This window comes from Carcharhinus amblyrhynchos, chromosome 3 (assembly GCF_965287045.1).
Source record: "Carcharhinus amblyrhynchos chromosome 3, sCarAmb.v2.hapA, whole genome shotgun sequence".
Taxonomy (NCBI): domain Eukaryota; kingdom Metazoa; phylum Chordata; class Chondrichthyes; order Carcharhiniformes; family Carcharhinidae; genus Carcharhinus; species Carcharhinus amblyrhynchos.
In genome coordinates, this window is record NC_137326.1 from 33,025,230 (window position 1) to 33,049,187 (window position 23,958).

Below are 23,958 nucleotides of genomic sequence, written 5' to 3' on the forward strand. Positions count from 1 at the left end.
GAGGTGAGGTCAGGGGAATTGCCCCCATAATCCTTGTCTTTCAGACCTTCTAATTATATACATGTGGATTGGTGTTGGTTGTTCATCTGGGTGTTTCCTAGTTCCTGGTGCGGTGTTGCCTCTCCATGAAGTGACATTGACATGCCAAATGTTGCTGCTCGTCTGTTAAACTTGTTGGGGAGCATTTGATATCTGGTTGGTCTGTTCCTTGTTCAGTTGGCAAAATTAATTCATCATCACCAGTTTTCTGCTCAAACTCACAATTTCATGGTTAATTGTCTGATCTGCAATTCCAACAATATATCTGGTCATTCACCATCATTGAGTTCAACAGCATTAACAACTGCTTTCACAGGTTCCAAGTTGCCAAGTGGCTGACATTTGTTGAGTGCACTGAATGCTTGCACTCTGTCCAGGTCTCCAACCCCCTCAACTCTGGCAACAATTCTATTATTTTATCAAAGTGAAATTTGGGTGTAGCATATTAGTCACTTGAGTGGACTACTTTCCATGCTTTCAAAAGGTGTGTTTCCCCACTTCATGATTGCCTTGTACACATCTATGCTGAATGTACTTGGTTTTTTGATAATGCCTTTGACAATTTTGTGTCTTGACCTTTCCATTTGGCTAGTGACAGTGTGTAGATCATATGTAGTGCTGAATTTCCCAATCATTCACAAAGTGCCTGAATTCTTGGCTTGTGAACTGAGGGCCATTGTCACTATTCACATTGTCAGGAATGCCATGACAACTGGCATTCTATGCATTCAAACATGCTACAACATACTGGCATTCCTCGATGTCAACTGGTCTAGCTCACAGTGGTGGAAATAATAGTCAACAGTGACAATATAGTCAGTTCCAAGAGAGTGAAGAGGTCTACTTCAAGCTTCATTCAAGACCTATCTTTGTATTTTGTAAGGATCTATTCAGCGGTCAATGGTTAGGCACTTTTCAAAATGCTGCAGGTCCCTTCTGGTATGTGGCCAGTTACATAAGTTACACTTCAGTTACACTAGTCCAAGCATTTGAATTTTTTCAGTTGAGTTTAACTTTGCTTAGCGCCTCCTATCCAGAACTGCAGATCTTCTTTCTCTCATTGCAATCGCTCCCAATTTAATTTGTCCTCTTGGGGTGAACATTGTTCCATTACACAACCTCAACTTTACCTTTCGTGTCCTTTTTGGGTCATCCCCTTGAGCAATTTCACAGGTCTGTGAAGCTCATGATGTTGCATGTAGCATCAGTCTCTAGCTGACACTTCCCATCAACATGGTGCTCTCCTTCTTCAGTCATCATTCCAGCAGTCACAAACTATTTTTATTTTGAGATTTGAGGGTGCCAACCTGTTCCAGGTGTACAGCAATTCACAGAATCATCACTGACATCTCTCCAACAACCACCTTTCTATGAATGTTTTTCTTCTTCCCAGCACAACATTTGTGCAAAATGATTCAACTCTCAGTAGTTAGGGCACTGCTTTCCCCATGCTTTTCTTTTTGCATGGTTCTGTAATAAATACATCCAGTATTCCGGCCTTGATCTTTCCGTTGGTCCTTTTGTAAGTAGTTTTTGCTTTTGTCCATTGTCTTGCACTTGAAAGGCCTGAGCTGCCTTTCAGCAGAACGAAAAACCTCATTAGGTCATCCATCCATACTCTTCAGCTGATGACTGACCACTTTAGAGCTTGTGCAAATAATAACTTGCTTGAGAGTAAGTTTCTATCCTCTCAGTAAATGTGCCCTCACAGTGGAATCCCTTGTACAAAAAACAAATCCTATCTCTGATCAGATCGTCCGTCAGTCATTCAAACTCAAGATTTAGCTAGATATCTCAGTGTAATGAGTATGAGTTCTGCCGCTGAACACAGAATTCATGAATAATATTCAAAGAGAATTCAAAATGGGTCTTCAAGCTCTCCAAAATTTCACAAAACTAGCTTTTTTGCTCCTGAGATCTAGGGTGCAGTAAAGATTGTATCACTGTTTCCCCAACAATAACAACAGAGTTGTTATTCTTATCTGTCTGAATTTTTGTTTAACTCTGTGGCAAATTCATAGTTCTACCAGTGAGACCAGAGGAATTTTTAATTCATTCTCAAATCTACCTTCATCAACATCAGTGCTGGTACTGCAATATTCAAAGACATAATGACTCACCTAGAAGTCAATGTCCTGTCCAAAATTGCAGACTGTATTTTTAATTGTTCTCTGTCATTTCTTACAGTAGCTGGATATCTTACTGCTATCAGCACCCATTCAAATTCAGCTCCACACTCCTGACACCATGTTCCATTTGGTGGGTAAAGAGCTCCTGCCTAAATCCTTTTCTCACAAAGGAATAACATAAGAACATAAGAACATAAGAAATAGGAGCAGGAGTAGGCCATCTAGCCCTTCGAGCCTGCCCCGCCATTCAATAAGATCATGGCTGATCTGTCGTGGCTCAGTTCCACTTTCCGGCTCTCTCCCTATAACCCTTAATCCCCTCTCTTATCAAAAACCCATCAACCCGCGTCTTAAAAATATTTAGCGAGGCAGCCTCCACCACTTCAACGGGCAGAGAATTCCAGAGATTCACCACCCTTTGAGTGAAGAAGTTCCTCCTCAACTCCGTTCTAAACCTCCCCCCCTTTATCTTGAGGCTGTGCCCCCTAGTCCTACTGTCTTTTTTGAGCGGGAAGAGTCTCTCCACCTCTATCCTATCCATCCCATTCATCATCTTATACGTCTCAATGAGATCTCCTCTCATTCTTCTAAACTCTAACGAGTACAAGCCCAGTTTATTCAGCCTCTCCTCATAGCTCAACCCCCTCAACTCCGGTATCAGCCTAGTAAACCTCCTCTGTACTCCCTCCAAGGCCAAAATATCTTTGCGCAGGTGCGGCGCCCAAAAATGCACACAGTACTCCAGTTGCGGCCTCACCAATGCCCTATACAGCTGCAGCAAGACCTCCCTACTTTTATATTCAATCCCCCTCGCTATGAAGGCCAGCATCCCATTCGCCTTCCTGACCACCTGCTGCACCTGCAAGCTGGGTTTTTGCGACTCATGCACAAGGACCCCGAGGTCCCTCTGCACCGTCGCCTGCTGCAGTTTTTCGCCCCGTAAGTAATAGTCCTTCCTACCATTCTTCCTACCAAAGTGGACCACCTCACACTTGCCAACATTAAATTCCATTTGCCATTTCCTGGCCCATTCGCCCAGCCTATCTAGATCCTTCTGCAGACTCTACACACCCTCCGCACAATTTGCCGTTCCCCCAATCTTGGTGTCATCAGCAAATTTCGATACTCTACACTCGGTTCCCTCCTCCAGATCATCTATATAAATGGTAAAAAGCTGAGGCCCCAGCACCGACCCCTGGGGCACTCCACTAGTCACCATCCGCCAATCCGAATAGCACCCGTTGACCCCCACTCTCTGCCTCCTATTTGACAACCAATCCTCTATCCACGCTAACACCCTACCCCCAACTCCATGTCCCTCGACCTTCTGCAATAACCTCTTGTGAGGCACTTTGTCAAACGCCTTCTGAAAATCTAGAAAGACCACATCCACCGGCTCTCCTCTATCCACCGCCCTAGACACATCCTCATAGAACTCCAGTAAATTTGTCAGACACGACACGTGACGTACAGGTCACATTACTATGCCAAGACACAGTGCACAAAGGTATTTGTGGGTTGCATGGTGGCACAGTGGTGCCTCACAGCACCAGGGACTTGGGTTCAATTCTGGCCATGGGTCACTGTCTGTGTGGAGTTTGCACATTGTCCCCGTGTCGCGCGCAGATTTTCTCCGGGTGCTCCGGTTTCCTCCTACAATTCAAAGATGCGCGGGTTAGGTTAATTGGCCATGCTAAATTGCCCCTTAGTGTCAAGGGGATTAGCAGGATAAATATGTGGTGTTATGGGAATAGGTCCTAGGTGGGATCGTTGTCAGTGCAGGCTCAATGGGCCTAATGGCTTTCTTCTGCACCTTAAGGATTGCAACTGTACAAAACTCTGGTGCGGCCGCACTTGGAGTATTGTGTGCAGTTCTGGTCCCCACATTATAGGAAGGATGTGGAGGCTTTGGAGAGGGTGCAGAGGAGGTTTACCAGGATGTTGCCTGGTATGGAGGGGAGGTCCTATGAGGAGAGACTGAGGGATTTGAGGTTGTTTTCGTTAGAAAGAAGGCGGCTACGAGGGGATCTTATTGAAACATATAAGATGATTAGAGGTTTAGATAGGGTGGACAGTGATAGCCTTTTTCCTCGGATGGAGAAAACTAGCGCAAGGGGGCATAGCTTTAAATTAAGGGGTGGTAGTTATAGGACGGATGTCAGGGGTAGGTTCTTTACCCAGAGGGTGGTGAGGGATTGGAATGCCCTGCCTGCTGCAGTTGTAAATGCGCCTAGTTTGGGGGCGTTTAAGAGATCCGTGGATAGGTTTATGGATGGTAAGGGTTTGGTTTAGGTTAGAGGGTCATTGTTTTTTAACTGGTCGGCGCAACATCGTGGGCCAAAGGGCCTGTTCTGCGCTGTAATGTTCTATGTTCTATTCTATGGATTCTATTTCTCCAAACAGTTATGCTGAATAAAATAATGTCAGTTTGTTTTAGGTCGTTAAGAATTTCGCAGGGACAGGATAGAGTGTTAAATTAGAAAAGTGCCATGGAAGTATTATGTATCTCACAAAATCTTTTGAAATATAGAAATCTTTCAAATTCATGGATGGTATTTAATGAAGGTGACATCTTGTTTGCTGGCTGAAGAGTAGCGAGAACTTACACCCCCTTATTTCAGGACAACCCACAGAATTAAGGTGACATTCAGATACTTAACTAGGCAGCAGCAAGCCTTACCTGGGACCAAGGGCTTATCTGTCCTCCTCACCAAGAACTGCCCTACTGAACAGCAGCACTATAAGTGAGGCAGTGGCTAATGCCAATACAATATCCATCCAAGGCCTAGGATTGTCAGAGGCCAGAGCTACTGATGGCAGGAACAGGATCATGGGGTGGGGGTCATGGAGAGGTAGAGTGGTAGGGTGGCAGCAAGGGCAGGGTGTGACTCTCAGTAGGCCTCCCCTCACTGATGTTGCATCTTTTGATCAAGCACTGTATCTCAATGAGGGACCCACACCACCATTCCCTCACAAGTAACCCCACACAGGTTTGCTTGTCGTGTTCCCTGCAGGGCGAGGTCACCTCCCATCGCTCGGTTCATATCAGTGGCAGTGAGATGAGACCATTATGTGGGCTTCAGAGTCCCACCTGCAACCCTCCCATCCAATTAATTGCCACTGCGCCACCAAATTCACTTTGGGGAAGTGCATTAAATTCTGTCCAATGTGTTCAAATTGAGTTCTAAGTTGGTGTTGCATTTTTAATAAAGGCTTTGGTCCAGATTTGAAAACAGATCTGTACAACTGAATTGTTTATGGTATTGTTACCTTTAGAGTTTGGGCAAGTAGTACAAGAAAGTAGATTCAAATTAATATTTTGTTTCAACAAAAAATTTTGGATGGTTCTCTTATTTCTTAAAATACAATAACTCTTATTTTTTAACCAAATAATTCTTTCAAATTCTTGGCAACTTGGTAGCCCTTTAATTTATTGGTCTGAAAGAAAGTAGAAATTAAGAAAATACTGGCTTGCTTTTCATTAAACTTAAACACAATAGAGAAGAGAGACTAAATAGACTGGGTCTGTACTCGTTGGAGTTTAGAAGGATGAGGGGGGATCTTATAGAGACGTATAAGATAATGAAAGGGATGGATAGGATAGAGGTGGAGACATTCTTCCCGCTTAGAAAAGATTGCAGGACTCGAGGGCACAGCCTCAAGATAAGGGGGGAGCAGTTTAGATCGGAGTTGAGGAGGAACTTCTTCACTCAAAGGGTGGTGAATCTCTGGAATTCTCTGCCCATTGAAGTGGTGGAGGCTACCTCGCTAAATATATTTAAGTCACGGGTAGATAGGTTTTTGACAGACAAGGGAATTAAGGGTTATGGAGAGAGAGCGGGAAAGTGGAACTGATCCACTTCAGATCAGCCATGATCTTACTGAATGGCGGGGCAGGCTCGAAGGGCTAGATGGCCTACTCCTGCTCCTATTTCTTATGTTCTTATATACAATATCCTGAATATTGAACTGTTAACAGATCAGACGCCATGGGGTAAATTTTCTGGTCCCGCCCACCACAGGAATCGTAGCAGGCGGGTCAGAAAATTTGACGGACCATTTATAGGTCCTTTGGCCTCAGGTGGGAATTTCCGGTCTTGGGATGCGTGTGGCTGGAAGTTCTGCCCCATGAAAGATATTACATGGTGTTGTGTTTTATGCTTCAGAGACAACACACTCCAAGTTCTATGTCTGCAAGAGGCGTTTCAAACACCAGAACTTATACAATGCAGATTGCCAAGTTATTTTCGTGTTAACATTGTAAAATAACACAAAGAAAACTGTCTGCTGTAATGTGGTGTTCAGGAGTGTATAGAATGCAATTAAGCCTACAACTGTCTTATTGGGTTTCAACTCAAACATACAAGCATGGACCGACTGGGAGAAGAGTGCTGTGGATGGTAGATTTAGTGCTAACTGATGAGGGTGCAGATCTACCACCCACTAATTATTGTCTGCCAAACAAAGGTTTTAATTCTGCAAGAGATGCTGCTTGACAAATGCCCCACTATAGGCTCTGCTTTACCGCAGCACGACATCCAGTGGTAGCATAAGTACAGGAACATTATTCTTAGAGGGAGGACATACATGCTTTGACTTGGAGACCGTATGTTTCATAAGATGCAGCTGGGGGGCCTCAACTGTTTTTGAAGCCTATTCCAGCTCTGACTGCAACTTGCCAAAGCGAAAAATTCCGTCTATTGCATAACAATAAGCGATAAGATTAGGGAGAGTGCAGGAGGCGAGGGGTCTGACTCAACTCACTTAAATTTTGAAATGCTCACTCTTGAATCAACTTTAATTACCACAGCTGCCTCTGATGTTCTGACCTCTCATCAGGTGCCTAACTTCCCAATATTAAAAAATGGCTGCCATGATTATTCAACAACTCCAATTGTGTTGTATATTGTAACCAAAAAGATGGTAGAAGACGACATAACAAAAAAAAGCATGTGAAACAGGCCTTCCGGCCCTCTAAGCCTCTGCCAATCATGAAGCCTGCCAAAACTAAAACCATATGCACTTACGGAGTCCATGTCCTTCCATTCTCATCCTATTCATGTATTTGTCTGGTTGCCCCTTAAATGCCACTATCGACCTGCTCCCACCACCTCTCAGGTGCATTCCAGACATTTACCACCCTCTATGTAAAAAAACTTGTCTTGTACATCCCTTCTAAACTTTTCTCCACACACCTTAAACCTATGTCCCCTAGTAGTTGACTTTTATACCCTAGCAAAGAGCATCTGACTAGTCGCTCTGTCCATGCCATTCATAACATTGTGAACCTCTAGCAGGTCACCCCTCAACTTTTGTTGTTCCAGAGAGAACAAACAGAGTTTATCCAACCTCTCTTTATAACTAATATCCACCAGACCAGGCAACATACTGGTTAACTTCATCTGTACTCTCTCCAAAACCTCCACAACCTTCTGGTAGTGTGGCAACCTGGATTCTACACAATATTCTAAATGAGGCCTAACCGATGTTCCGTACATGACCTGCCAATTTTTATACTCAATGCTTCGACCGATAAAGGCAAGTATGTCATACGCTTTCTTGACTACCTTATCCACCGTGCTGGGCTTTCAGTGATTGGTGGACATATATGCCTAGATCTCTCTGCCTATCAATACTTCCAAGGGTTTTACCATTAACTGTATAATACCTACATGCATTGACTCTTCCAAAATGCATTATTTCACACTTGTCCGATTAAACTCTATCTGCCATTTCTCTGCCCATGTCTCCAACCGATCTATATCTTGCTGTATCTTCTGACAATCCTCTTCACTATCTGCAACTCCACCAATTTTTGTGTCATCTGTGAATTTACTAATCAGACCTGCTACATTTTCCTCCAAATCACATATATACTATGAACAACAAAAGTTCCCTATAGAACACCACTAGTCACAGCCTTCCAGTCAGAAAAGCACCCCTCTACTTCTACCCTCTATCTTCTATGGCCAAGCCAGTTCTGTATCCATGCCAGCTTTCCTCTGATCCCGTGTGATTTCACCTTTTGTACCAGTCCACCGTGAGGTGCCTTGTCAAAGGCTTCACTGACATCTATGTCTGCAATATCCACTGCCTTTCCCTCATCTTTTGCATAGTTGGACCTTGTTTTGTTATGTCAAGAAATTCTTATCCTGTGTACCCTTTAACCTACAAACGTTATCCTATGTGCAAAGGTTGACTGAAGCTGCAGACCAAGATTTGACTGATTACATTAGTTACTTCCTTAAATAATTTTGTTTGCAATTCAACTAAGGTGAGTGACCCTTTCAGGGCTTTCAATCTGTCCATTGTCTTCTTGTTATATCTTTCAATCTTAATATTTCCTTCTTTCTCTTTGGAAGTTTCATATTTTATAAAATACTTGGTTTCTTCAATGAACATTTAACAGGAGCAAGTCATTTAGAGTGTCTGTCATCACTTGACGACTTGGTATCAAGTTGCCACTAGGAATCAGTGGTTTTCCTGTTTCCGTGACAATTTACTTCCTTTCTCAAAAAATACTACCATTCTCAAAAAGAACATGTTGAAGAAGAGATCCAGCACAGAATAACCTGTAATAGTGCAGCCTTCCAAAAATTGGACAACTGGATCTAAAGCAAAGGTAACTGCCAAGATAGGATGAAAACAGGAAGTAAATTGTCATGGAAACAGGAAAATCACTGATTCCTAATGGCAACATGTGATTAAGTGGTCAAAGGGTGACAGATACTCTAAATGACTTGTTTCTGTCAAATAAAAGGACAAATACTTTCATCTGCAGCACTATTGTTGTCACCAACTTATTCAATGGCAGTGAGATCCGAGTCACCTATCAAAAGCACCTCCAGGAGAATTCCCACCACTTGTGTCTCCGCAAGTGGGAAGATAGGTGAACAAACTCCAACATCCTTTCTGAAGTCAATTCCTCCAGCATTGTAACCAGAATCATGCAAAATCAGTTCCACTGATCTGGATATGTATCTACATGCTACATAATTGTCTTTTTACAACTTAGAAATGGCACCTGGCCACAAAGATGGCAATGAAAACATGTTAGGGTTATTTGAAAGACCTCAGTGAAAGGGGATTGACATCAGTGCATGGGAGGAACATGCCACAAATTGTACCATGCTGCGACATCTCATCCAACATGTTGCAATAGTCAGAAACAAACTGCATTGACTATGCTGTCAAGAAGTTACATAAGCTTAATATAAAAAAGGATAGCAAGAGTTTTTATAAATATATAAAAAGGAAGAGGCTGGCTAGGGTGAACGTTGGACCCTTAGAGGATGAGAAGGGGGACTTAGTGGTAGGGGATGGGGAAATGGCTGAGGTCTTGAATAACTTTTTTGTTTCGGTCTTCACGGAGGAGGACGTGAATAATTTGCCGGGTGTTAGAGATGGAAAGGTGGTAGGACTGGAGGGTGTCAATGACATTATTGTTACTAGAGAGGCGGTGCTTGACAGACTGGAGGGACTGATTGTGGACAAGTCCCCAGGACTGGATGGAATGCACCTGAGGGTTCTGAAAGAAATGGCGGAGGTGATAGTGGATGCCTTGGTGATTATTTTCCAAACGTCGCTGGATTCCGGGGAAGATTGGAAAACGGCTAATGTTACGCCGTTGTTTAAGAAGGGTGCCAGGCAAAAGGCAGGGAATTATAGGCCGGTTAGTTTAACGTCTGTTGTAGGTAAAATGTTAGAATCCGTGATCAAGGAGGAAATGGCGAGGCATCTTGAGGGGAATTGCTTGACAGAGCAGACGCAGCACGGTTTTGTTAAGGGGAAGTCGTGTCTGACAAATTTACTGGAGTTCTATGAGGATGTGTCTAGGGCGGTGGATAGAGGAGAGCCGGTGGATGTGGTCTTTCTGGATTTTCAGAAGGCGTTTGACAAGGTACCTCACAAGAGATTATTGCAGAAGGTAAGGGGGCATGGAGTTGGGGGTAGGGTGTTAGCGTGGATAGGGGATTGGTTGTCAAATAGGAGGGTCAATGGGTGCTATTCGGATTGGCGGTTGGTGACTAGTGGAGTGCCTCAGGGGTCGGTGCTGGGGCCTCAGCTATTTACCATTTATATAGATGATCTGGAGGAGGAAACCGAGTGTATGGTGTCAAAATTTGCTGATGACACCAAGATTGGTGGAACGGCAAATTGCGCGGAGGGTGTGGAGAGTCTGCAGAAGGATCTAGATAGGCTGGGCGAATGGGCCAGGAACTGGCAAATGGAATTTAATGTTGGCAAGTGCAAGGTGGTCCACTTTGGTAGGAATAATGGTAGGAAGGATTATTACTTACGTGGCGAAAAACTGCAGCAGGCGACGGTGCAGAGGGACCTCGGGGTCCTTGTGCATGAGTCGCAAAAACCCAGCTTGCAGGTGCAGCAGGTGGTCAGGAAGGCTAATGGAATGCTGGCCTTCATAGCGAGGGGAATTGAATATAAAAGTAGGGAGGTCTTGCTGCGGCTATGTAGGGCATTGGTGAGGCCGCAGCTGGAGTACTGTGTGCAGTTTTGGGCGCCGTACTTACGCAAGGATATTTTGGCCTTGGAGGGAGTGCAGAGGAGGTTTACTAGGCTGATGCCGGAGTTGAGGGGGTTGAGCTATGAGGAGAGGCTGAATAAATTAGGCTTGTACTCGTTAGAGTTTAGAAGAATGAGGGGAGATCTCATTGAGATGTATAAGATGATGAATGGGATGGATAGGATAGAGATGGAGAGACTCTTCCCGCTCAGAAAGGACAGTAGGACTAGGGGGCACAGCCTCAAGATAAAGGGGGGGGTGCGGTTTAGAACGGAGTTGAGGAGGAACTTCTTCACTCAAAGGGTGGTGAATCTCTGGAATTCTCTGCCCGTTGAAGAGGTGGAGGCTACCTCGCTAAATATTTTTAAGACGCGGGTTGATGGGTTTTTGATAAGTGAGGGGATTAAGGGTTATGGGGAGAGGGCGGGAATGTGGAACTGAGCCACGACAGATCAGCCATGATCTTATTGAATGGCGGGGCAGGCTCGAAGGGCCAGATGGCCTACTCCTGCTCCTATTTCTGATGTTCTTATGTTATGTTCTAAGTGCAGAGATACGGAATAGAGCAGAACACTAGCTCGGAAACCTACCTTCCTCAGCAAAACTCTAATCCTCTCTGCCCAAAGACTTGCAGCTCCAGGATTGGCTTGCTGAGTCACCTAAGGACACAAAAATCTTCAATATTATCCTTGTTTCATGGGACTGATGATGACAATGACTTTGCATCCATGAAACCCTTTCAGGTCATTATATTCCTTTTAATCTTGACTTGGGCCAGAATTCTCCAACCTCGCCCATGACTGGGATATTATAGCAATTACTGAAACATGGCTAAGAGAGACACAGGACTGGCAGCTCTATGTTCCAGGGTACAGATGCTATAGGAAAGATAGAACAGGAGCTAAGACAGGAAGGGGAGTTGCACTTTTGATTAGGGAAAGCATCATGGTTGTCCTGAGAGTGGATATATCCAAGGGTTCGGCTACTGAGTGTATATGGGTAGAACCGAGAAATAAGAAGGGGGAAATTACTTTGATGGGACTGTACTATAGGCCCCCAAATAGTCGGTGAGAAATTGAGGAACTCCAAGAAAAATAAGGCAGTCATAGTCGGAGATTTTAACCTTCCCAAAATTGACTGGGACAGCCTTAGTATTAGAGGGTTGGATGGAGAGAAATTTGTTGAGTGTATTCAGGAGGAATTTCTCATTCAGTATGTGGACGCTCCAACTAAGGAAGGAGCACAACTTGACCTCCTCTTGGGAAATAAGAAAGAGCAGGTGACAGAAGTGTTAATGAGGTATCACTTTGGGACCAATGCCCATAATTCTATTGGTTTTAAGATAGCTATGGAGAATGATAGGTCTGGCCTATTTTTAAAATTCTAAATTGGGGTGAGGCCAATTTTGATGGTATCAGGCAAGAACTTTCAGAAGTTAATTGGGGGAGACTGTGGAAAGGCAAAGGGACGTCTGCTAAGTGGCACGCTTTCAAAAGTGTGTTAACCAGAGTTCAGGGTAAACACAATCCTCTTAGAGTGAAGGGCAAGGCTGGCAGAAGTAGGGAACCCTAGATGACTTGGGATACTGAGGCCCTGGTCAAGAAGAAGAAAGAGGCACATGACATGCAGAGGCAGCTGGGATCAAGTGAACCCGTTGAAGAGTATCGGGGGTGTAGGAGTAGAATTAAGAGAGAAATCAGGAAGGCAAAAAGGAGACACAAGATTGTTTTGGCAGATAAGGCAAAGGGGAATCCAAAGAGCTTCCACAAATACATAAAGGCCAAAAGAGTAATAAGGGAGAGGGTAGGACCTCTTAAGGATCAACAAGGTCATCTATTTGCAGATCCACAAGAGATGGCCGAGATCCTAAATGAATATTTCTCATCAGTATTTACTGTTGAGAAAAGCATGGATCTTAGGAAACTTGGGGAAATAAATAGTGATGTTGAGAGGAGTGTACATATTACAGAGAAGGAAGTGCTGGAAGTCTTAAAGTGCATTGTTGTGGGAAAATTATCACTTTGGAGTCAGACAGGGGGTGCAACAATACAGTGTTATTTAACAAAGCTTCATGGAGAAAAGTCACTGGCACTCCACAGTGCTGGGCAGCTACCTTCTCTCCATGAAACAATAGGAGCGGTCCATCTTTATACCCTTTACACAATAGGTGGACCAGACACTATTAACATATTGTTGTTATCAAATGGGTGAACATCTCTTAACACATCGTTATGGACAGGTACAGCCATGATCACTTCAATACCACATTGTTCCACGAATGGATACATTTCCTCTTTATCAATGACTTAGTTTCAGTCTATTCTTACAGTAATTGGTTTCTCTGCATTTATGCATTCCTGTTCCTACTTGTGGCTAATCTCCCTATCAGACCCCATTGTCCCAGGACTATCATTAGCTTTTAAGATACCTGGCTTCCTACAGCATTTGTTCCCTGTATGTTTAATTCAAATAACTGTCTGTCCTCTGGTTTAAATTTCAAGTAGTTGTCTGTGTGAAAGTCAGTGTCTGCTAAATGCCTTCTAACCATTTATGCGCCGGACAGCTATTTTTATGCCAGGTATCCATCTTTATGGCTTTTTTTCCATAAAGCTAGATAAGTCCCCTGGACCTGATGAGGTGTATCCCAGGACATTGCAGGAGGCTAGGGAGGAAATTGCAAGTTCCCTAGTAGAGATATTTGAATCATCAATAGTCATGGGTGAGGTGCCTGAAGATTGGACAGTGGCAAATGCTGTGTCTTTGCTTAAAAAGGGTGCAGGGAAAAGCCAGGGAACTACAGGCCACTGAGCCTCACAGTTGTGGTGCGTAAATTGTTGGACGATGTTTTGAGAGAGATAGGATCTACAGGCAGTTAAAGACGCAAGGACTGATTAGGGACAGTCAGCATGGCTTTGTGAGTGGAGAATGATATCTCACAAATTTAATTGAGTTTTTTGAAGGGGTAACCAAGAAGGTAGATGAGGGCAGTGCAGTTGATGTTGTCTACACGGACTTAAGCAAGGCCTTTGACAAGATACCACATGGTAGGTTGTTGCATGAAGTTAAATCTCAGGATCCAGGGTAAGGTATCTAAATGGATACAAAATTGGCTTCTTGACAGAAGCCAGAGGGTGATTGTAGAGGGTTGTTTTTCAAACTGAAGGCCTGTGCCCAGCAGTGTGCCTCATGGATCACTGCTGGGTCCACTGTTATTTGTCATTTATGTTAATGATTTGGATGAGAATATAGGAGGCATGGCTAGTAAGTTTGCAGATGACACTAAGGTTGGTGGCATAGTGAACAGTGAAGAAAGTTATCTCCAATTGCAACTGGATCTTGATCAATTGGGCCAATAGGCTGGCAAATGGCGGATGGAGTTTAATTTAGACAAATGCAAGGTGATGCATTTTGGTAGACTGAACCAGGGCAGGACTTACTCAGTTAATGGTTGGGCATTGGGGAGAGTTACAGAAAAAAGGGATCAAGGGGTACATGTTCATAGCTCCTTGAAAGTGGAGTCACAGGTAGACAGAGTGGTGAAGGAGGTATTCGGCATGCTTGGTTTCATTGGTCAGAACATTGAATACGTTGGAATGTCTTGTTGAAGTTGTACAAGACATTGGTGAGGCCACATTTGGAATACGGTGTGAATTCTGGTCACCCTATTATAGAAAGGATAGTATTAAACTAGAAAGAGTGCAGAAAAGATTTTCTAGGATGCTACCGGGACTTGATGGATTGAGTTATAAGGACAGGCTGGATAGACTGGGACTTTTTTCTCTGGAGCATAGGAGACTGAGGGCTGATCTTACAGAGCGCTATAAAATAATGAGGGACATAGATCAGCTAGATAGTCAATATGTTTTCCCAAAGGTACAGGAGTCTAAAACTAGAGGGCATAGTTTTAAGGTGAGCGGGGAGAGATACAAAAATGTCCAGAAGGGCAACTGTTTCACACAAGGGTGGTGAGTGTCTGGAACAAGCTGCCAGAGGTAGTAACAGAAGTGGGTACAATTTTGTCTTTTAAAAAACATTTAGATAGTTACATGGATATGATGGGAACGAAGGGATATGGGCCAAATACGGGCAATTGGGATGAGCTTAGGGTTTTTAAACAAAGGGCGGCATGGACAAATTGGGCCAAAGGGCCTGTTTTCATGCTGTAAACCTCTATGACTCTATGACTGGGATTCTCTGATCCCACTGGTGTGATTGGAGATTTCTCCATTCTTGCTGGCAGCGATGGCATGGTGAATGGGAATGGAGTATCCAGGCCTCGGTTTTCTATTTTAGCTTTCCTGACCACTCTTAACCTTACTATTAAGTTTTACTCTGTTTTACCTGTAGGGTAATACAGAAATTTGTTTTCCCTTTATAAACCTTGTGTCACTTCACACCTCTCTCACATTTGTTTCCCATGCTAATTGTGTTAAGGTTGGTATTGCTGCTTTCACTCAAGTTGACAAATTACTTCTGGGAGAAAAAAATCCCATTTTTGTCAAGTATAATCATAAATCTAATATCGGTGTTTAAAGCATAGGACAGCGTGGCACTTCCTTCCACAAATTCTATACCATATGTAACACATCGAAAGTGTTTAAACATATACAAGTCATTAGGTTAAAGCTCGTATTCCTGCTTAGCTTGTTACACAAATACTATTCACCAGAACGTGCAATGTAACAGTCAAGTTAATTACCAAGAGGTCTCCAATTCTACAAACTGTTCATTCTAATGCTATGATCATTGGTGGGTTGTTGTGCTGCAATTTATACAGTGTTAGTTTGAATTTTAATGACGTACTGGGAACACAATGATTATTCCCATTAGAGATTTTCTTAAAATTTGGGACCACAAGTTGAACAACCATAGTCTTGCATTTTAACAGACTATCTGGCAACACCCTCAGCCTCAGTGGAACAATTTCACCGCCACAAATGTTTTGCAAGTAAGCAAACAACATTAAAATGCACATGGACTCACACACTATTTGTGCAGCATAGACTGACAATCGATATACCCATCTGTGCCCATGCTATTCTTGTGTACATCATGGCATTTTCAATTAAGCAGATTTATTTTTTTCCTTTTAAGCTCATGTGTTGTGATCCAAATGGCCAAAGGTTCAATGAAAACATAACTATAGACGTAGTGCTACAGTTTTCACTCATAAATGCTCACAACTGGCTGCTCAAGTAAAATGATTTCTTTCATGCACCATCTGTTTTTTATTAAATGAGATTGTAGCCTAAAATGTAAATGTTTTTGATAAATCTGATGTATTTTCTTCAATGACCTTAGAACCAGGGATACAAGCAATTCTTCAACTATATGGGCTAATCATGTAATATTTTCTCATCCTAAATTCAGGTGTATATTACACATGATACAATATAACAACACAAGATCCCTCTTTCTTTATGAAATATACAGTGCCTATATATCAATCATCAGCTTTCTTTCTAAAGTAAAGATGATTAGCAGCTGATTTTTATAAATAAACTGAACCCCCTAAGAGTCATTTATAGCTTTTTATTGAAAATATCATTCACAGTATTGCTTCAGTGCTGGGACGATGTGCCACAATCTTAAAGAGTTGGCACTCATTTTTTGGGTAACATCATCTTCGAGTGAGATGTTGGCCAGAATTCTCCAGTCTCACATACCCTGCTGCTTGCTGCCAGTGAGGGTAGTGAATTTGGCGCTCAGCCAAATCTCAATTCAGAGCAACAGGGCAACAGGTTCCCAGCTGCAGGCAAGATCAGAGAATTCCAGCCATCATCTCTGATAGACCAGTACTGCATATTGCTGGTTGTGTTTGCTATACCTTATCAGGTCATCCCTGGAACACTTGCTGGGAGAGTATCTGCAACTCTTCATCAGTCTGATTTGTAATTTGACTAATTTTCAATAGTGTTACATTCACTAGGTGATGGATAGAATAAAGAACAAAGAAAATTACAGCACAGGAACAGGCTCTTCGGCTCTCCAAGCCTGCACCGACCATGCTGCCCAACTTAACTAAAACCCCCTACACTTCCGGGGACCATATCCCTCGATTCCCATCTCATTCACGTACTTGTCAAGACACCCCTTAAAAGTCACTACTGTCTCCCCTTCCACTACCTCCCCCCCGGCACTACTCTGTGCAAAAAGTCTGCCTCATTCATCTCTTTTGAAATTTGCCCCTTGGACTTAAACCTATGCTCCTGAGTAATTGACTCTTCCACCCTGGGAAAAAGCTTCTGACTATCCACTCTGTCCATGCCTCTCATAATCTTGTAGACTTCTATCAGGTTTCCCTTCGACCTCCGTCACTCCAGTGAGAACAAACCAAGTTTCTCCAACCTTTCCTCATAGCTAATGGCCTCCAGACCAGGCAACATCCTGGTAAATCTTTTCTGTATCCTCTCCAAAGCCTCCACATCCTTCTGGTAGTATGGCGACCAGAATTGAACACTATATTCCAAGTGCGGCCTATTTAAAGTTCTATAAAGCAGCAACATGACTTGCCAATTTTTAAACTCAATACCCTGGCCGGTGAAGGCAAGCATGCCATATGCCTTTTTGACTACCTTCTCCAGCTGCATTGCCACTTTCAGTGAAATGTACACCCAGATCCCTTTACCTATCAATACTCCAAAGGATTCTGGCATTTATTGTATACTAGGCCTTCCAAAATGCATTACCTCACATTTGTCCAGATTGAACTCAATCTTCCATCTCTCCGCCCAAGTGTCCAACTGATCTATATGCTGTTGTATCCTCTGATGGTCCTCATCGCTATCCACAAATCCACCAACCTTTGTGTCATCTGCAAACTTACTAATCAATCCAGTTACATTTTCCTCAAAATCAATTATACATATTACAAACAGCAAAGGTTCCAGCTCCAATCCCTGAGGAACACCACTTGTCACAGCTCTCCATTCAGAAACGTACCCTTCCACTGCTACCCTCTGTCTTCTTTGACAGAGCCAGTTTTGTATCCACCTTGCCAGCTCACCTCTGATTCCATGTGACTTCACCTTCTGCACCATTCTGCCATGAGGAACCTTGTCAAAGGCCTTATTGAAGTCCATGTAGACAACATCCACTGCCCTAACCTCATCAATCATCTTCATCACTTCCTCGAAAAACTCAATCAAGTTCATGAGACATGACCTCCCCTTCACAAAACCATATTGCCTCTCACTAATACATCCACTTATTTCCAAGTGGGAATAAATTCTGTCTCAAAGAATCCTCTCCAATAATTTCCCTACCACTGATGTAAGGCTCACCGGCCTGTATTACCTGGATTATTCTTGCTACCCTTCTTAAACAAAGAAACAACATTGGCTGTTCTCCAATCCTCTGGGATCTCCCCTGTAGCCAGTGAGGATGCAAAGATTTCTCTCAAGGCCCCGGCAATTTCCTCACTTGCCTCTCTCAGTATGCTGGGGTATATCCCATCAGGCCCTGGAGACTTGTTTACCTTGACATTTCTCAAGAACCCAATACCACCTCCTTTTTGATCTCAACATGACTCAAACTATCTACACATCCTTTCCCAGGCTCATCATCCACCAAGTCCTTTTATTGGGTGAATACTGATGCAAAGTATTCATTTAATACATAGCCCATTTCCTCTGGCTCCACATATAGATTTCCTCCCTTGTCCTTAAGTGGGCCAACCTTCTCCCTGGCTACCCTCTTACTCTTTATATATGTGTAAAAAGCCTTGGGATTTTCCTTAATCCTGCTGGCCAATGCTTTTTTGTGACCCCTTTTAGCTCTTCTTTCTCCTTGCTTAAGTTTCTTTCTACTTGTATTCCACACTTGCTTTGTGTGTTCCCAGCCTCCTAACTTTGACAAATGCTTCCTATTTCTCTTTGATTAGGCTCACAATATTTCTCATTATCCAAGGTTCCCAAAACTTGCCAAACTTATCCTTCGTCCTTACAGGAATGTGCTGGTCCTGAATCCCTGTCAACTTACACTTGAAAGCCTCCCACATGCCAGATGTTGATTTGCCCTCAAATATCTGCCCCCAATCTACATTCTTCAATTCCTGCCTAACATTGTTGTAATTAGACTTCCCCCAACTTAGCACCTTAAGTTGAGAACTACACTTATCTTTATCCATCCTTAAAGCTTACTGAATTGTGGTCACTGTTCCTGAACTGCTCCCCGAATGAAACATTGACCACCTGGCCGGGCTCAGTCCCCAGTACCAGGTCCAGTATGGCCCCTTCCCTAATTGGACTATCTACATACTGTTTCAGGAAGCCCTCCTGGATGCTCCTAACAAACTCTGCCCCAACCACGCCCCGAGCATTAAATGAATCTCAGTCAATATAGGGGAAGTTAAAATCTCCCATCACAACAATCCTGTTACTTTTACACCTTGCCAAAATCTGACTACATATCTGTTCCTCAATCTCCCACTGGCAGTTGGGTGGCCTATAGTAAACCCCGACATTGTAACTACACCTTTCCTATTCCTGAGCTCTACCCATATTGCCTCGCTGTATGAGCCCTCCGAGGTTTCCTCCCACAGCGCAGCTGTGATATTCTCCTTAACCAGTAGTGCAACTCCCCCACCCCTTTTACATCCCCCTCTATCTCACCTGAAACATCTATATCCTGGAATGTTAAGCTGCCAATCCTGTTCTTCCCTTAACCAAGTCTCTGTAATGGCAACTACATCGTAGTTCCTAGTACTAATCCAAGCTCTAAGTTCATCTGCCTTACCTGTTACACTTCTTGCATTGAAACAAATGCACTTCAGTCCACCAGGCCCTCTCTGATTTGCAATCGCATCCTGCCTGCTGTTTCTCTAAATCTTTTATCTCATGGTTTATTGAAATAAGTTGCAGCTCTTTACAACTGCTCAACCCACAGTAAGAGGACCGTCTGTTTCAGTGACGTAGAATAAATATACAACATCTTTTCCTTGATATGTCCATCTGATTTGTATTGTTTGTATCTGTAGTATCTCAGTTCCCCATATGCCATTAGAATGGTGTTACTTGGTTTTAGAGTGTCTTTCCATGGGTCAAGATATTCTTTTAAGTTTTAGAGGAAAGAGCTTCTGATATAGTCTGAGTGGGATAATGTTACTCTGTACTCGGATATCAAGTTTCAACTTCAAATTTACGGTTCTGGGCTTATTTTTCACTCTCTTCCTCATCTGATTAGTTATGTGAATTTCTTTTCTCTGGGAACTTTCAGAACCAGCTATTTCATGCAGTTATATGGTTTTTATATGTCTATTGTGTTCTCAAACTCATCTTCACGGTATGGATGTTTTGGTTTTGTATCCTTTGCATTCACACTTTTGTTCCCCTGTCCACAAAAGCTTGTTATTGACTTTTACCTCTTCACTAGTGCTTTTTAGAAAGCCACTGAAAGTCAGTCAATCTACATTTCTCAAATGCCTCGACAACATCATCAGATTCCCAATTCATCATGGGCAATGTGCTCATTGCTGCGGCAGCCATTTCATTTTTGCATAATTCACTCAGTTTTTCTCTCTGTAGCAGTAATTCACGTTGACCTTTCTATCTAATTCAGCATCAACTTCATTTATAATGTTTGAACTTTTTCTCTCAACCACTGCCACCATCTTATGTCTGCTGTTAGAAATAAGTTAGAAACAATCACATTTTAGACTCAAAATACTGAAACTTCATTGAGTATATTTCTTGCATTTTTATGAAGATGTGACTATCTTTATGAAGATGTGACTAGTGCAGTAGACAGAGGGGAACCGGTGGAAGTGGTGTTTTTAGATTTCCAGAAGACGTTCAATAAAGTGCCTTACAAAAGGTTGCTGCAGAAGGTTAGGGTATATAGAGTTGGGGGTAAAGCGTTAGCATGGATTGAAGATTGGCTATCTATCAGGAAACAGAGAGTTGGAATCAATGGGTGCTTTTCTGGTTGGCAGTTGGTGACTAGTGGAGTGCCGCAGGGATCACTGCTGGGGCCTCAACTGTTTACCATATACATAGACAATCTGGAGGAGGGGGCTGAGTGTAAGGTAACAAAGTTTGCTGATGACACGAAGACGAGTGGAAAAGTGAATTGTGTGGAGGACGCGGAAAGTCTGTAGAGAGATTTGGATAGGCTGAGTGAGTGGGCGAGGACCTGGCAGATGGAGTATTACGTTGGCAAATGTGAGGTTATCCACTTTGGAAGAAATAATAGTAGGATGGAGTATTATTTAAATGGTGAAAAGTTGCAGCATGCTACTGTGCAGAGGGACCTGGGGGTCCTTGTGCACGAATTGCAAAAACTGTCTGCAGGTGCAGCAAGTGATCAAGAAGGCAAATGGAATGTTGGCCTCTATCACGAGGGGGATAGAATATAAAAGCAGGGAGGTCTTGCTGCAACTGTACAAGGCACTGGTGAGGCCACAACTGGAGTACTGTGTGCAGTTTTGGTCCCCTTATTTGCGAAAGGATATACTGGCCTTGGAGGGATTACAGAGAAGGTTCACCAGGCTGATACTGGAGATGAGGAGGTTAGCTTTTGAGGAGAGATTGAGTAGATTGGGCCTGTACTCGTTGGAATTTAGAAGCCTGAGGGGGGATCTTATAGAGACTTACAAGATAATGAAGGGGCGGGATAGGTTAGAGATAGAGAGATTCTTTCCACTTAGAAAGGAAACCAGAACTAGAGGGCACAGCCTCAAAATAGGGTGGGGGGGGGGTTGCAGTTTAGAACAGAGTTGAGAAGGAACTTCTTCTCTCAGAGGGTGGTGAATCTCTGGAATTCTCTGCCCATTGAACTGGTGGAGGCTGCCTCGTTGAATATGTTTAAGTCACGGGTAGATAGATTACAGATCGATAAGGGAATTAAGGGTTATGGGGAGCAGGCGGGTAAGTGGAACTGATGCACTTCAGATTAGCCATGATCTTATTGAATGGCAGGGCAGGCTCGAAGAACTAGATGGCCTCCTCCTGATCCTATTTCTTATGTTCTTATTGTAAAACTTCTTATCACTTCTTACCCACAGCTCACCTCGTAGTCAGTATCCCTTGCACAGCTGTGTGTAATAGGCCGAGTCTTAAATTCTTATGAGTCTGCTCCTACACTGCTGCAAGTGGAGTAATCTTTACCAGGACTCTCACAGGCTCAAAAACCCAGGTTTGGTGGATTGGCTGCCCTAAATTACCCCTCAATGTTCCAAGATGTGTTGGTGAAATGGATGACCCATGGTAAATGTTTGGAGCTACAAGGATAGGACAGCAACTGTTTGGCTACACTGAGAGAGCATTTAGCATGGCCAATGCACCTCATGAAATGTGTGCATCACTGGCAAGGTCAGAATTTATTGTCTATCTTTAATTGCCCTTATGAAAGTGGTGATAAGCCACCTTCTTGAACCACTGAGTTCACATGGTGAAGGTATTTCCAAAGTACTGGTCATTAGGAAGGTCCCTAATTGCCCTTGAGGAGATGAAAATAAGCTGTCTTCTTGAACTACTGCAGTCCACAATGTGAAGGTAAACCACATTGCTCATTGGTAGGGAGTTGCAAGATTTAAACACAGCAGTGAAGGAATGATGATTCATTTCCAAGTTAACATGGTTGTGAGTTGGAGGAGAATTTGCAAGTGATGATGTTCCCATGCACCTGCTTTCTTTTCCTTCTAAGTGGCAGAGATCACAGGTTTGAGAGATACTGGCAAAAAGCCTTGTCGAATTGATATAATGCATCTTGTCGATATAACATACTGTAGTCATGGTGTGCCAGAGGTAGACAAAGTGAACGTTTAAGATAACAGATGGGGGTGCCAATCAAGCCAGCTGCTCTCTGCTGGATGCTGTCGTGCTTCTCAAGTGTTTTTGGTGTTGCATTCATCTAGGAAAGTGGAGAACATTTCTGATTTGTGTGTTGTGGATGGTGGAATGGGTTTTCGGGGATCAGAGTAACCAAACTCTGACCTGCTCTTGTAGCCACAATATTTAGATTGCTGATCCAAATAAGTTTTATTGTCAATGATGACTCCCAGGATTTGGATGGTGACGGATTCAACAATGGTAATGCCACTTAATGTAAAAAGGAAGCAGTTAGACTCGCTTGTTGAAGATTGTTATTGGTTGGCACATGTGTAGTGCCATTTATATCTCAAGCTGGAATGATGTCCAGACCTTGCTGCATTCAAGCATGGACTAGTTCATTATCTGAGTAGTTGTTAATGATACTGAACAGTGTGTAATCACAAAGAGAAAAGCAAAATACTGCGGAAGGGTCATGTAGACTTGAAACATTGGCTCTATTCTCTCCCAGTGTAGAGATGCCGGCGTTGGACTGGGGTAAACACAGTAAGAAGTTTCACCTTCCACACACCTGACGAAGGAACACCATTTCCGAAAGCTTGTGGGATTACTATCAAATAAACTGGTTGAACTTTAACCTGGTGTTGAGAGACGACATACTCTATTCTCTCCCCACAAATGCTGTCACATTTGTTGAGATTTTCCAGCATTTTCTGTTTTTGTGTGAGTACGTAATCATACTTCTACCACTTAGGAACAGCAGATAATGGAAAAGTAAGATTTTGTAACAAAAAAAGAGAAGATTGCAAAACGTCAGGAGGCCTGCCAGCATTCACAGGGAGAGAAAATAGAGTTAACTTTTTGAGTTCATAAGAGAGGGAAAAATTGTTGGATTATATGTGGTATGGGGGTGGGTCAGGTGGTGGAACAGTAATTAGTGGCAGCTTGGTAAGATTACAACAAAGATGTAGTAGAATTTAAGAACAAGTGACAGAAGCCTGGTGAGGAAGGGGATAAAGAGTTTTTGCTTAGGAACACAGACTGTTTGGATATGAAAAGACTGGGATGGAGGCGAATGGCAGCAATTTAAAGTTATTGAATTCAATGGTGAGTCCTGAGAGTTGTAACATGCCTAATCAGAAGATGAAGTACTGTGCCTATAGTTTGCGTTGGGGTTCAATGAAGCATTGCAGCAGGCCAACGACAGACATGTGAGCATGAGAGCAAGATGTTGAGTTGAAATGACGTGCAACAGGAAGGTTGGAATCATACTTGCAATCTGAGCAAAAATGTTCTGCAAAGCAGTCACCCAGTCAGCATTTACTGTCCCCACTGCAAAGGAAACAACATTGGAAAAAGTAAATACTTGCAGACCAAATTGAAGGAGCTGCAAATCAAATGTTGTATCATTAAAAGGAGTGCTAGGGACCTTGAATGATGAGAGAAGAGTTAAAGGGGCAGGTGTTGCATCTTCTGTGATTGCAAGGGAAGGTGCCGT

The 23,958-nt window shown here is 43.1% G+C and overlaps 1 protein-coding gene across 4 annotated transcripts in view; it reads right to left on the bottom strand.

Annotated features, from left to right (window-relative positions):
• Positions 1-23,958, bottom strand: part of fhit (fragile histidine triad diadenosine triphosphatase) — a 1,046,244-nt gene that overhangs the window by 866,479 nt on the left and 155,807 nt on the right. The window contains exon 3 of one of the 4 annotated variants that reach the window (XM_080186303.1): positions 11,283-11,351. The exons of the other annotated variants lie outside the window; for them this stretch is intronic. The gene's annotated coding sequence lies outside the window, so the exon portion shown is untranslated. The remainder of the gene's footprint in view (positions 1-11,282; positions 11,352-23,958) is intronic. 4 annotated transcript variants of the gene reach the window in all.